Source organism: Lissotriton helveticus, chromosome 3_2 (genome assembly GCF_964261635.1).
Source record: "Lissotriton helveticus chromosome 3_2, aLisHel1.1, whole genome shotgun sequence".
Classification (NCBI taxonomy): Eukaryota; Metazoa; Chordata; class Amphibia; order Caudata; family Salamandridae; genus Lissotriton; species Lissotriton helveticus.
In genome coordinates, this window is record NC_136062.1 from 194294843 (window position 1) to 194311192 (window position 16350).

The window sequence follows — 16350 nt, forward strand, 5'->3', positions numbered from 1 at the left end:
TTGAATGTCTGCCTATGTCCTGTACTGTGGGTCCTTTGCTTCAGGCTGGGGTTTTTATTACTGCTTTGTCCGTTTTTGTTGAGGATGTCAAAAACTTTATTCTGTTATCAGGTCTGTCAAATGGTCACCCTGTAGCCGTATATCATGCCTGTTAAAGTTTTTTGCAATACTGGCTGTTTTGTATCACCCTTCTCTCTCGCTTGGAGTTCTCTCAAAGCTTTCTCCTTGGGATTGGATTATTTTCAGTGCTTTACCGTAGACTAGACTATTATTTTGTGACGCACTAGCCCAGGATTATATTCTTTGATCAAGCTTTAAACTGGACCATCGTCTTTATTGCCTACACCTTGCCTCCAGAGTTTTTCAGTTTACTAGGGTCAGGCAGGCTCCATACTGTGGAACACTGTGCTTCTGCTGTGCATAAATCCATGGACTTTTTCTGGGCTCTTGTAATAGAGCCTAATCCCCATACTGCTCTCATTTGATTAAAACTAGCACTGGGTTCATTTCTAGAGCTGTTAGGCCAGGATGGACTATTTCTTGATGGAGCCTTGACTCTTGTTATTGCAGGACATCCTTAAAGCGTGACCAGGCTCTTTCCTAAAGTCTTAGCTCAAGTCAAGGCGTGTTCTCTGATAGAACTGTGGCCCCAAGCTGTTCTGTCTTCATTTAAACCAGAAGCCCATGCAGGCCTTTTTGTTTTAATGCGTGCCTAAAATTTTGTAAGAAACAGGGGGGGGAGTAGAAGGCATATATTCTCTGTTGACACTCTCTGGAAAAGGAACAGCATTCCTAAACACAAATTAATTACTATTGCAAAACCATTGCATATGACTGTAACTTTCCATATTGTGGATGAACAACTCTTAATTGTGTTTTAAATAAAAATGGGGAGGCTAGTAAGGACACACACAACCACTAACTCACCCATACAGCTACTCTTACAACCAGTCACACACCTATCCACCCACTCACAACACACTCACCCATACAACCACTCACACCCGCTAATTCACCCATACAACCACTCACATGCACACTCGCACACCACTGCTTAAATACCCATTCACACATCATACAAGCACTCACCCATCCACTTACTCATCCATACAGCCACTCACACTCCCACTGCAATACAGCTGCTCACACACCAACTCACTTAGCCAAACACCTACTTACATACCCAGCCACTCACTCATACAGCCATTCAGACAACAACCCACCCACTCAATCACCATTAGTCGCTAACACACACACACCCACACCGCCATCCACGCATGCACTCACACCCATGCAAGCACTCACATGCCCATGCAAGCACTCACATGTGCACTCCCTCACTCATACAGCCACTCACAAAGACACTCACCCTCCAATAAAGCCAGTCACACAGCAAATCAATTAACCAAACACTCACTCAAACACCCACTCAGTCATCCATACTACCACTTACAGTCACTCACCCATATAACCACTCACACAACGACTTAGTCACACACAACCACTCATATATCCTCTCACAGATCCATACAGACACTCATACACCCGTTACAGATGAAACACATACACACCCTTACATAGAGCCACTCACACACCCTCTCACTCATGCAGCCACTCACACAACCCCTCACTCACCAATGCTGGCACTCACACAGCCACTCTCACTAATTCAAACATACAAGTACTCACACACACTCACCTATTCACCCATACAGCCACCCACACAACTTTACAGCTACTTGGACATCCACTCATACAGATGCATAGTCACACAGCGACTCACATGATATATGTTAGAAATTGTATCCCTCAGTAGTACACAAAGTATAGTAAATTAACTTTTGTAGCTCCTTAATATACATGTTTAACAGTCATAAACATTTAGAAAACACTCTCTGGATGATGTCAGTGATTTGCATCAGTGATGTAATGAGTAATGCAATATGTGAGGTCATAAGCAGTGCATTGCAGTGGCATAAGTTATAGATAGCTCATGTAACTATAGCTGCTGAATTTCACTGTTTTTATATGAGTGAAATCTGAGCCTAACTAGAATGTCCCTGTAACCTTTGTTTTTTTCAGTGAAATTCTAAGTTTTTTTTAACCTTAAGGAAGATGTTCATCGCAACGCACAGTGGGGTGGGGGTTTATCTCATTGTCCATCCCCCTCCCCGGCCCCTTGCCATCCTTTGTCCAAGTCCATGACCAGGCTCCTTTACTTAGCCATGTGGCTGTTGTTCTGCCACTGTCCTTCCCGCCTGCTCTAAACAGTTTACTTGCTGCCCCATCCACCTCCTCCTTACAATCTGTTTTCCGAGTCCATGCACCCCCAACCCTCCCTCCTACCCTGCATGGCCGGATGTGCTGCCATTGCCCTCCATTTAGCTTGATGTTCCTGTCCACCCCTCTGGCTTTCTGTTGCTAAATTCTATACCTCATCAATGCCCTCCTGCTTAGCCTCTGTGCTTAGCTTGCTGCCCCTATATTCTTTCCCCCTACCCTCTGATGTCTGTGTGCATGCCCCTGTTCCCTCCTTTTTGCCCCCATAATCCATTAACCTGCCACCCTCCGATCTACTCTGAGTGTTCTGATTAGCTGCCATTGCCCCTCCCACCTGCTTACCCTGGTCAGATGGCTGCTGTCTGTCTCTGTCATCTCCAATCTTTCTGTACATATTCCATGCCCCCTCTCTCTTGTCCTGCATGGTCCATTTTGCTGCCACTCCCTTCTGCCCTCCATACTCTGTTGTGCTGCAATTGCACTCCTCCCTGCCCTGAATGGTCTGTTGCGAAGCCTCTTCCCCTGCCATTTTTTGCCTATGTCCAGGCCCTATCCCTCCCTTCTGTCCTCATTGGTCCTTTGTGCCTGCCCATGCCCTCTGCCTCTTGCTCAGCATGGCTGTTGAGCTTCTACTAACCCTCCCGTTTGCCATGCATGGTCTTTTGTGCTGCCACAGCCCCTCCCACCTACCTCGTGTGGTCCACTTGCAGTCCCTGACCCCCTCCCACTGTTGCCCTCCATGGTGTTGTTTTTCCATTGACCATCCCGTCTGCCCTCCATAGTCAGCTTGCTGCTCCTGCCTCCTTCCCACTGGCCCTCCTTTTTCCCTGTGCATACCTCTATCCCCTCCCTCCTGCCTTGTTCCCATTCCTCCTGCACTCTGTGATCCAATGTACCTTACTTCCCAACATTTTCAACTTGTCAGGCGGATGTTTTTGGATAAAAAAAAACCTGGTAAATAGATTTTCCCCATTGGCCTTCATTGAAAGAAGGACATTTTAGGCAGGAGCCATATAAGCTATAGCCCTTTTGGGCTTATAAACATCATGAGTCTCTGGCCTGAATCTGGTCTGTATGCATGTTTGGTTATACTGCCACTTCCTTCTGCCCTTAATAGTCTTTTATATTGCCTCAGCCTCTCTTGTCTGCACTGTATGGTGGTTTATTGCCCCCCCTCCTTTTCTCTGCCCTCCATAGTCTGTTGTGCTGCCACTTGCTGCCCTCCCTGCACAGCCAACTTGTTGCTTCTGTACCCTCCTCCATGAGAGGGGCTTATTCCCATAGAAAGTTTGGTTAGTGCTCTAAAGAAGTGAGTGAAGGCATATATTTTGAGTTTTCGAATAGTGGCAAAACACTTTTTAATTATTTGTTATCTAAATATATGTTTTTTGCCAGTTAATCACTTAATTAATTATTACTTTTAAAGGAGAGTATGTGGCGTTATGGCCAGAATTGCAGACTTTGCAACTTCGGAACCAGGTTTAAGTTTCTGAAGCAGATCGACATCCTGTGATTTTGGGCAAATCACTTAATCTCCCCGTGCCTAAAACCAAAATGAACATGTCCTTGTGTAACTTGTGCTCGTGTAATGCACTTCTGTTCCTTTGGGTCACATCTGAGCTATTTAAAACTGCACACAAAAAAAAACCTATGTGTTTTGCACTCTCTTGTCATTGGACTATACTTGGGCCAAATTTGGTTAATATCTGGGCTATATTTAGGCTCTTCTTTTCTCTGGTGGCCATCTTGGGAGAGATATTTGTTGTGAATCTCCCCAATTCCCTCATTTACTGCAGTGTCCTAAGTAGAACATGCTTTCAGTTCTCCACTTCGATTCCATCATGATGACGATCAGACGTGCCACAGTTTTTGACATACATTCTGAATGTTAGCATTCTAGTTGTTTATTAAACCAGTGTAATAAAAGCTGCTGATCCCCAGGGAGTTAACTGGCAGTCTGCTGCTGGTGTTGAAAGTGCATGTTTGAGTCTGCAGCCAAAATGGTTTAGTGTAATAGAAGAGGAAGATATTTGAGAACTCACCTAAAATCTGTCCTAATTTTTCTTTCTACAGCACTAACCATAATTTCTACGACAAACCTCCTCCTTTTGTTCCTTTCAATTAAATGTTTTAAGTTTTACCAAATGGATTCAATCAACATGGCTTCAGGCGTGTTATACTTTTGTCATAAGGAACACTGTTAGAGCTTTAGTTATTTTTTAGACACAGTAGAACACAAGGGAATAAACTCACAGGCTTGCTGCTCCTATTGGAAGTACATGCTTTACTGAGAATGTCAGACTTCATTTTCATATGATTGAGTAAGATAGTGTGACTTTACAAGTAAAAAGGCTCCCATTTTAGTTTCTCCAGCACTTACCATAACCTCTATGGAAAAACCATGAGAAAACCGTTTTCTCTCGAACATGATTAATGAAATCCCAGCAGAAGCCTTTTTCACAGGGTAAATTCACCCTAGAACACACTACAATTTCTAAAATGAGAATGGTACCAGCAACAAAATATTTATATTGTAATTTAAATCTGTTATCACCCTTTATACATTCTCCTCTTTGTGACCCTCAAAACTTACCACTCACTACAATGCATTTCAATGGGGTTCTATCACGTATATTAATCCTAACATGGCTGCCAACATTTCCTGGTTGAAGTGTTAGTTAGCCAGTCAGATCCCACCAAGAGATCTGTGCTTATGCTCTGCCCAGATATACAAATTTGTTTTTAATTTAACACCAGATAACAAAAAGCGTGATCTCCGTAACAAAATCTACCTTTCTGCCAAATTTGGTGGAAATGTATCCAGCTGTTCGGGCTGCAAGCATGTCTAAAGATGCTATGGGTATTAACATGGGAAATACACTTTTTGTTTTACTCCCCCTCTTGCCCCTGCCTCTCCCCCCATCTCTGCCCCGGCTTGATTGCGCACTCTATAACTTTCCATGCACAATAAGACCCAATGTTACACTTATTTGGAAAATTTCATGAAGATTGCTCAAACTACCCCAAAGTTAAAGGCAAGCCAAAAAATGCTTTTCCTATGGAAACATGATCTTAACTTTAACTACCTACCGGCAACCGCCGATAGATTGATATCTATATCCTACTGGCGGTTGTCGGTATGTAGTTATAGTTAGGACCATATATATTCATTCTCTCTCTCCCTCCCCCCACGTTTTAGGTGGATAGCAGCTACTTTTATATGGAACAGTCTGCACCACCATTGACACTGTAAAACTGCTTTTCTCAAATGTTTTTTTTTCAGCTGAGTGTTTAAGTATAGAATTAGCATAGTGCTACCCACGCCAAGCTCAAAAATGGCAAAAGCCTTTTACCACTCCCGACACAGTATTACACCCATGTAACTATTACATGTATGAAATAAGCCTTGTATGTGTGTGCACAGATAAACACACACAGGATCGTTGGGTCTCTTTGGCACAGATGATACACAAAGTGCAAGGCTTTAAGTATATTATCTGGGCAGGTTTGATACTACAGACTGCATTGGCAGAGCAGTCAGTACCAGCCTTGTCCTCCTTAGGCATGCCTGGATGAGGTCCACTGGATTTCCTGGCATTGTGCAGGCTTCACTAATGGATATGCCTTTGGATGGGTCTCATCTTTTTTTGGGGGGGTGGAGAGGGCGGACTTCCTTTTGGAACGCTTTAAAGATTGCAAAGCTAAAGCACATTCCTTTGGGCTGATTCTTCACCAGTTAAGGAAATGTAAGGGCTGTTCCAGAGAGCTGGCATATAGGCTGGGATAGCCTTTCCAAACCAGTGATGCAACATACAAACCAGTCCTTATGGGCCTGCGGACGTGGAACCAGCAGACGGCGTTCAGGCTCGGCAGAGACATTAGTTCCTAAACTCCACTTCTCCTGCTACAGCAGCCAACAAAACACTTTAGTTTGACTTTAGTGGCACATTTCCACCCAGTGGAAGGCAGTATACTGCACTTTCTCCTGGGTTGCCGATCTATTATGTCTAGGAGATAGGTCTTGCAAATTGTTCAAAAAGGCTATGCCATGCCTCATCCCTTTTCCACTGAATATTCCAGTGGAGGCCAGCATCACAGCAGTCTACTGGAGCTATGAGAAATTTGCCTGGCCCTGAAGGAGAGGCTGGTACAGGTACTCCTAGACAACACCATTGGCATGTGGTACTGCAGTGGTTTCTGGCATAGGACCGAGTGGGTCCTATGCCAGAAAGCATGTGTCACTGGAGGTGGTTGGGGTGCCAGAGCACCTTCCTGATCATCCCTGAATGATAGGCTGCAGCAGTCATCCTTTTGGCGTTTACGGAATATGTAATTGGCATGATTGACTAGAAGATGTCTCTTCTGCTCACGGCTGATAAATCTGCTCCTTGGGTTATTGCTGAGGACCTGCAAAGAACAAAATGACTGGAGCATATTTCAGTTCTGAAACCTACGAAAATTAAATGAGACGGTAACAACCACTTTCCTTTTAAAGTTATTATTTTGTAAATTAACAAGCTTTCAGACTGAAAAAAACATGCCATTTATAAAAGCGTACGTTTTTGCAATACCTTCAAGGTATGCGTTTGCTTTACCTTTACCTACATTTTGAAATGTTTTTCTTTTTTTCAACAATATTTTACACACAAGTAGCTTGAAGCTCTCATTGTAAAGACAAAACACATTATCTTTGCCAGTACATGTTCTAAATTAACCCTTAAAGCAGAGGGATCTGGTGACTGTAGTGTTGATGTGTGTATTACAACTCCTATCAGTAATGAAGTTCAAAGTTCTGAAAGGACTGGGATCATTCTACATCTTTGGTTCATGGGAGAGTCTAAAATGTGTCATCAGGAGCTTGCTTTAGAACAGTTGCCTGTATGTACAAATCTGGAGGTGTCAGGGTTGATAAATATCTTTCACGGGTATGTTCACCACATTTCAGATCAGTAAGGTCAGAGTCTTTGCTTACAAGCAAAGTCCTTGTTAGGGGTCTGAAAATCTACAGGGGCAGTGTTTGACTTTTCAAGTTTTTTATACAGTGGAGTAGTTGACACTGCCTTGCTTCTGATGGGATCTAGTTCTCATTGTGTTTTTTTATTCACATATTTATGGTTTTAGGAAAGTGCCTGTTTTTGCGTTGTTGTGATGTTGATGTACTGTGACCAAGTGTGCCCTGGGTTCCTGCCAACCTGGCACCCAAGGCCTATGTTCTTTCCCTAAATCTGTACAGTAGCACTCCCAATTGGCACCTCTCTGGCCACACGTAAGTCCCTTGTAAAAGGTACCACAACTACCAAGTACATTGTCACCAGTGGAGGCCACTAAAGGCTGCAGCACATATTGTGCCACCCTTAGAGGCCCTGTACGTTGACACAGAAACACTGCTATTGAAGGCTGCATGTTTTGGTGCAGAACAAAGTGAAGAGTTAACATGGCACACATCCCTGTGTGCCATGCCTTCAACCCACTGCCAATGGGTGCACTATGCCACTGGTGAGGGTACAGGTGCATGAGCCCTGTACCCCTACAGCGTCTAAGTCCATTCTTAGACATTGTAAGTGCAGTAAAGCCATAAAGAATATATAGTACGGGCGTTTGTCATTACGAACTCCACACCCCATAATGGCTTTGCTGAAAACTAGTATGTTTGATATCAAACTTCTCATTACATTGAATCCACACTGATGCCAGTGTGGAATTTAATGCAAAATGCTCTCAGAGGGCACCTTAGAGATGCCTGCTAAAAAAACTAGTGGCTTGGCTGACTGGCTTTTCACTAGCTGCCACCCCCAGATATGTTGCTGGACCCTGGGTTGAGAGCCTCTCGTTCTCAGAGTACTTTAACAAAGCAGGTCCTGGGCAGAGGTGCTAAGCTTCCTCCCCCAGGATGGACAGGGTCCACGAAGGGGAAGCTTTAAAGGTTTGCCACCTTTGTGAGCTGCCCCAGCCATTTTCTGCTCCCAGCAACTAGCCCCCACCGGTTCTGACCCCCCTTTGGGCAGGGGAATCAGCTGGAAAACCAAGCTAGGAGGAGAGGTGTGCCCATGTTTACCAACTCCACCCCTCAGGTGGGGAAGGTGAGGCAACGCACAACTCCTAGTCCCTCCATCTTGAAGAAGGGGAGGGGACCAGGCTAACCAGAGTGAGGCTTACACAGCCCTCTCACTGGATGGTGGCATAATAGGGCGTGTACCCTCCCCATGGAAGGGACCCATTGGTACCAACCTTTACCTACCTGAAACTCTCCTAAATGTAATATTGTGGGGCAACTCTGAACCTTGCCTCCTCAGACAAGAGGCAAGAAAGATGGACCATAGAGCTCTGCTGAAGGAAGAAGAGGAGGACACCAACTGACTTAGCCCTAGCGGCCTGTCTCAACATCGACCTGCTCCAGCGGAATCCCGGTGTGTCCTGCAACCAGCAATCCCCTAGATCCCAGAAGACCTGCCCTGCCTTTCCCAACCATACTTTTTCTCCCTTGAACACCAGAAATGCTCGCCAACAGACTCTGGATCCGATCAAATCCACGAGTGTGCACCCAAGCCCACGGCCCGAGTTCGAGTGGCCCAACACCACAAAGAGGTTTTCTCGGCAATCCTGACCTAGGATCTGGTGATCCCCGACCTACCTCAAGCCTACTGACGATGCCTGCAGCCCCTTTCTGAAGGATCATTGGATTGTGGGCGGAACGCGTCGGCTGTGCGGAACTATGTATACTGACACTGCATGAATAAAAGATGCAAAAATATTTCAAAAGAACACAAGGTCTCTAGCATCATACTTCTTTATTCCTCGATATTGATATTGATTGTACTTATTGTTGAAAACGGTGGCTACTTACCTCTCTATTTTTTGTAAATAGTTTGATTCATGAAAGGTCAATGTTGGTGGCTGGCCTCTAGAGGTGGGCAAGAATCAAGGATTCTAAAAAAGGGATTTAAAACTTTAACATATATAACACACATAGTGGTGCAGCAGAGTTCCCTTGCTGCCATTGTCTATCTGGGTACAAGTGGGATGAGGTCTAGCCCTTTAGTTCTTGTTGCAAGTCTCAAACAGCTGGGTATTCTTCTTTAAAAAGTTCTTATAGAGTGCACAGCTACCCACAACGGCTTCCTGGTACTGACAGAATAAGGTGAGGACAAGTGAGGATTTACACTGCTCAGATGAAAAGATATATTTACAGCTGATTCCTCAAAATAAGTACATTTTTGTCTGATCTAAGACAAATAGGAAGAGAGTTTAGAGAACAGGTAGCCGAATGAGCGGCCCCTGCCTCTTGCTCTCCTAGTTCTCGGAGTAGTCATTAGATCTCAGCTCTGTCTAAGGGCACTGTATGGAGCGGTGAGATGTGTGGGCAGGGGAATGGTTTATCCTATAGGGAATAGATAAGGCCTTAAATTCTATTCTTTTGTTTATAGGCAAACAATGAAGCTGCACAAATGCTGAACTTGCTGATCGCATTTTGAGCAGGCCCATCAGTACTATTGCTTTGACATTCCGAGCAACATGCAGCTTTCTGATGAAGTATGTGGGGCTGCCCAGATAAAGTGAATTGCCGAAGTCAAGACTGGAAAGTATCAGGCCATGAACCACCCTTTGTGAGAAGTTAGCCTGGCATATGATGTCCACTATTCTAGTGGGCACCTTGCACCAGTCTAATCGACCCTTATTGATGGTGGTTGTAAAGTCAACCTTATAGACAAGCTATCCTAGTGGTAGCATGGACCAGCAGTCTTAGGCTAAGACTTCAGATAGCATGTGAAGCAAGCTGTTTTACTAATTATAATCCCTTGAATACCAAATGAAAGGACACCACACAAGGTATATATCAAATATATTTGTATTTATTCTAAACACAACCCCTCTGTACTCTTTATGAGGTCAGAGATCGAAGTACATCACAAGTTACTCAATTAGCATACGATAAGTTGCACAAATACAGTTATGCCCTAGGGGCCTCACAAACCATATACTAAAGAAGTGGTATAAGAACCGCGTGAGAGTTAGTCAGCAGGCCTAGGGCCTGTAGAATCGCTGGGGCTACACTAAACAACCAAAGGTTAGGAAGTAGGAGGCCCACGGGAGACGCGTGCAGTGTCTAAACCCAGTCGCGAGTTACCATTGACTTATAATGGGAAACGAAGAAGTTACAAAGTTACTGTTTAAGGACACTTCCGGATGGACTAGGATGAAACCCTTTTAAACTAGGACACTTAGAGAGTCAAGACCCACAGGAGCACCGGAGTACTCGTGTTACCTCACCCAGGGAAGCCGAGTGCATATGTGCCTTTTAGTGTCTGGTTTCATCGTCGTTTTCTATGGAGAGCTGCAAAGAAGTGCTGCTGGCGACCAGAGGAAATGTGTCCGGGTGGATCCAAGGGTGGATCGGTGATGTGAAGAACCTGAAAGTAGAGGGAACAGAGTCTGGGTCACTAGCCAGTGACCAGGAAGGAACCAGGCGATGTCGCGTGCTTGAAGGTGAAGAAGGTGAGCTTGTCTCTTCAGTACGAGGTCCAGGAGGCGTCGACGACGACCAGGAGCTGGATACGAGCTGTCCCACGATGGATCTAGTTGACTGCGGAGTCTGTATCCGGATTGGACCCAACAAGCCTTGGCAACCGCAACCCACGCAGGATGACGAGATTGGCTCTGTTCCAGACCAGCAAGGTCTGTGGCGCTTCTCCTTTGAAGGGAAGTTGGAGCAAGCCTGGATCAACCAGGAAAGCACTTCAGGGGGCTCACTAGCCAATGGGCAAGGAACCTGGAAGACGCGTCGAGCTGAAATGCAAGAGCAGGCACCACGCAGCACTCGTGGAGTGTAGAGGGCTGAGCTTCGGTGCAAATGGCGCTCGGGTCTGGGGCTTCTCGTACCCCAATGCACAACTGCAAGGGTACCCCGGTCGTCGAGCAGTTAGCAAAATGCAGGATGTCCAGGGTGTCTGGTCCCACGTCTCTCGTGTCCGCCACGGGTCTCAGCTTTGCTGTGAATGTGGGTCGGAGTTGGAGAAGTCTGAGAGTCCAGTTCCTGTGTCGCTGAGTCTTCGGGTTCCGGCGGGAGCGTCGACAAAGCAGACCGGCAAGTTACTGGTGGTGCCTGTTTGCACAGGGTGGTCACTCCTTGACCACAAGGGAGATGTGTTCCGACTTCTGTTCGGAATAGAATGTCGAAGGTCCAAGAGTTCTGTATCAAAGTTTCTTTCCAGGATAATCTACAATTCTGGGGACACAGCTCCTATACTTATACTTGTACTAAGCTAAGGGGCTGGATTACCTGCCTAGGTCCCTCCTATGGGTGGACCTGAGAAGGGGGTGATTAGACCCCTTTCCCTTTGTCCAGTTTCGCGCCAGAGCTGGGGCAGGTGTGCCCCAGCAACTGGTTTGAACTGGGCTATGCATGGAGCACCTTGTGTGCCCCAGGCAATGTCTAGATGCATTTACTGAATGCAGCCCTCCCTGCCCCAATACACATAACCCCTGTCTGGGGAGGTGCTGGCACCTCCCTGGACAGGAAACCTATTGTCCAGGCCACCCTTGCCGGAGTTTCCCGCAGCACCAGGTGGTCAGACTCGTGTCTGTGGCAGCAGCATCCATTTTGTGATGCTGAGGTTCTGTTTAACTTTAAACGGGTAAAGCAGTAACTTACATGTCTTTTACCTCTAGAAGGGTGGAATGCTACCACCGCCGCCAGAATTGGCGGGGTAGTATTCCAAAGTGTTTGACACCTTACACGACATGTTTTGGTAAAGCCAAACCAATGTTAGCTTTAACCGCGAGGATTATAATGCACATAAGAGTATATGGTATGGCTATATCATAGAACAGCTATAAGGAGATGGTTCCTAAAGCTGCAGAGGGGCCCAGCTCATGCTAGGGCACCCTCTCACATAAAACCAAGCACTCTGCCTCCAGGATTGTCGAGGCCTACCATAGGAGTGACTTATAGGTGTATATGTGTCTATATGTAAAGGTAGATATAGGTATACTATATCTAAGTAAGGGGTGATTACACCACCATACCCAAGCTGAGTGATCAGCCTGTGGTGTCAGTTTGGAGGGGCATCCAGGGGTGGCATAATACATGCTGCAGCCCCTGATAGGCCTTGGATGCACCTATGCCCTGGGTACCTATGGTACACTATACAGGGACTCACAGAGGTGACCCAATACTCAATCTGGTATGTACCTAAAGTACATGGTATCAATTTAGAGAGAGAACAGCTGGGCTGTGGGTCTGATTAGCACGACCACAGCCACATTAAAGTCGAAAAACCAGATAATCACATCAAAAAGTAGGGGTGACCATATGCAGCAGACCCTACTCTCCTACACCATTGGGGAGCCATTTGAGTGTCTGCCCAGGAGGCCAAAGCAGGTGCTTGCAACCTTCTTTTCCTGAAAACCCATCGCCAGATCTTTGTCTAGAATGATGCAAAGGGTCTTTACTTGGGGTTCGTAATTTATGACTGGCACTAGCTTATAGGTGGTAGTGGCTCCTGGCCCCTCCCTAACCAATAAGATGAAAGTTCTCAGAGGTAACCCTGCCTATTTTTCCAGCAGTTTCTGTGTGCCCTCCTCCAAACAATCCTGTTACGCCTAGCGCTCACTAAATCAAATATGCAGTCTTGTACAGAGCCTGCGTGTCCACCCAGATGTAATGAGCAGCCCCTCTTTTGTGGTAATTCCAAACCATTCCTGGTGGCAGCTTTTCCACTACTGGATTTAATGCCTGACTGACTGAAAGGATAAATGAAGGTGCCCGTTCAGATGTCATCTGACTTCTGCTTGTGACATGGGAGGCCTTTTTGAAGTAAATCAAGTTCCTGGGCACTGGCTAACCTGCCAAGTGAACAAACCAACCCCCCCCCCTCCTCCCCCCCCACCCCCCAACACCCAGGCGATTGGGTCTGCCATGGTAGCAGTTTTCACTCCTGATATGGCTATTCACTATCTGAGTGACTGTTGCAGTCTCTAAAAAACAGCAAGGAAAGAAAATGCAGCAGAAAATGGAGATGTCAATGCAGAAAAGGAAATTTCCTCACACTGGTATAAAGACAATCACTCCAGGAAATCCCTGGGGCAGTCCGCCTAGTCAAAAATTGCGGGAGAACAGTGAAAGTGGCTTCGCTGAAACATGCAGAGCCGGCAGGTAGACGTCAATCCACACTATCTGCAAAATCCTCAAACTTATGGAGAAGTATCAAATCTATCTCCAGTGGAACCACTAGAGCTCAAAAACCTATTTATTTCAAAAGTGTCTGCTCTGCACCACTTTTTGTGAGGTGTTTTAACTGCTTGCATCTACAGCTTTGCATACTGGTGCAAAAAAGAGTTGTATCTTGAACACTGGTTCTCTTGCGGTAGTATTCTACAGATTGTGGCCAGTGATGATTCCATTCTCTCCCTCTTTTGTAAAGTTTCTCTGCCCATTTGTGAAAGGCAACTAAACAATCTGAGTAGTTGTATTTTGTATTAATAATGTTGACTGTCCGGATTTGCTGGTGACTACCCAAGGTATTAACATGTCATGAACAAGAGCAGTAAGGATTATAATATTTGGTGACATATTTGGTGGCCATCTGTCAACATTTTTGGATTTTATAAGGTGCTCCCCTTCGAGGTCACCCCTGCACCCAGGGTGTTCACCAAGTTGGCATGGCATTTCCAAACGCTTCCAGGATATAGTTCTTCCAGACCACTAAATCATGGTCATGACATTCATGCGCCTCATTGGCATGATGGCCTCCATCATTGCTATAGTGACCCATGCTAGGTTACATGTGTGTCCGTTGCAGGAGTCTTGGCGCAACAGTGATCCCAAACGGAGGGTCATTGGGAGGATCTAGTGTTGATCAGCTGCCGCAGTTGTCTCTCTGCAGTGGTGGAACATAACCTGTTGCAAGGGTGGCCTTTTCTCAACTCAGTTCCTCAGAGGACCTTTACAATGGACACCTTCCTTGCAGGGTTGTGTGCCCTTACAGGATCTTACTGTCCAAGGCTAGTGGGAACCCAGACTCCAAGGCCCCCACATCAGTTACCTGGTATTACTAGCTGTTCACCTTGCTTTGAAAGTGTTCCTTACCGAGTGGTCAGAAAACATTGCAGCCAGGTATTATCTTCAAAAGCAAGGGGAACCAGATCTGCCCAGCTCTCTCACTGAGTCCAGAACATTTGGCGATGGGCTCTCCGACACAAGATCCATCTGCTAACATAGTACTTTCCGGGAGTGACAACAACTTTGTCAACCTCTTAAGCAGGATGCAGCAACGAGTCCACAAGTGGGAACTCCAACTACAAGTCTTCCTCTAGTACTACCAGCTTTGGGGACTCCCGGAGATAGACCTCTTTGCAATGGCAAAAAATGCCAAATGCGCACTCTTCGCCTCCAGGTGCCCATACCCACAGCCTAGGGGCAATGCACAATGGATGAGTTGGTCAGGGAAATTTGCCTGCGCTTTCCGTTTGGGGTTTGGAGGCTTCAGCAGATGTCTCTCACTGTCCTACTAGTGCCCGCCATCTATGGTTCACTACTCTCCTCGAACTCTCTGTGGTGCCTCACTAGAGGCTCCCTAAGAGGCCACATTGTCTCACGCAGATCCATGGCAAAATCAGGCACCCAAACCCCAGTTCTCTGAATCTTGCGCCTGAAGTGCTTAATTTGTGATACCTTAATCATACACCAAATACATAAGATTTCTTCCAGAAGTTAGCAGGCCTACTACTCGTGCCTGTTATGCTGCCAAGTGGAAGCAGTTTACCTGCTATTGCCATTAAAAACATATTGACACCTTAGCAGACAAAGTAGGTACAATATGTTGTCTGCTACCTACTTCACTTGCAAACTTGCAGTTTAGCTTTCACATCCGTACGACTACATCTAACTGCTGTAGCTGCCTATCTTCAGAACAGGTACCACATTTTCCTCTCCAACATTCCATTCATTGAAGCTTTTATGGGGGATCTCAAACAAGTCATTCCTCTTCAGGTCCTACCGGCCTGACATGGAACCTCAATATTGTATTGACAAGACTCATGGGCCCTCTGTTCAGATCCCTACACAACTGCCCCTCCAGTTTCTCTCTTGGAAGGTAGCATTTCTAGTCACAATTACTTCATACAGACATGTCAGTGAACCTCGGACACTAACTTTAAAAGAACCTTTCTTCCAGAAACACAGGGATAGCGTTGTCCTCTGCACCAACTCCAGATTTCTCCCTAAGTTAGTATCACAGTTAAACCTCAATTATTCCATTGAACTTCCCGTTCTTTTTCCTCCTCAATCTGACTCAGTTGCAGAACAGGCTCTCCATGTATTTATTTATAAAGTGGATTTTAAACAAGCGCTCATGTACTATATCGATAGAACTAAGCAATTTAGGAAGACACAGTAAATCTTAGTTGATTTCTCCAAACCCCAAACAGAGAGGACCCAATCTAAATCCAGCATATTTGTTTATAATAGTTTTTTATATAGCGCGAACTAGACCCTTTAAATGGGGTATCCGTGCTTTACATGATCACCAGTTTCGTTACAGAAGGACACATTCATTTTTTTGTTAGGCACGGGGAGATTAAGAGATTTGCCCAGAATCACAGAATGTTAAGTGTCGTTGCAGAGTCTCGAACCTGGTTCCCCAGCTTCAAAGTCAACCGCTTTAACGTTAAGGCTACATCCTCTCCCCTCATTGTAAGATGGATTGTAAAATGCATCCGGAACATGCTATGCTAAAGCTTAAAGAACCTGGCCCATTCCTCCTAGTTCCCACTCATTCAGAAAAAAAGAGCCTCTGTAGCCTACCTGGGGAACATCCCTATAGCTAACATCTGTAAAGCAGCTTCCTTGTCTACACCATATACTTTTACAAAACATTATTGTGTGGATGAGCTAGCCTGCCAACAAGCCAGTGTTGGTCAGGCAATTCTCTGTACAATTTCTCAAATAACAGCAACTTCCACAGGCTAGTCACCACTTTCTGGGAGGACTGCTATACAAGCTATGCACAGCATGTGTATCTACAACCACACAAGCCTCGAACGAAATGTATATTACTTAACCAGTAAGCATCT

The 16350-nt window shown here is 45.6% G+C and overlaps 1 protein-coding gene across 10 annotated transcripts in view; it reads left to right on the forward strand.

Moving 5' to 3' along the window:
* The window catches only part of NEO1 (neogenin 1), a 577741-nt gene that overhangs the window by 404994 nt on the left and 156397 nt on the right, over positions 1-16350 (forward strand). The window lies entirely within an intron of this gene.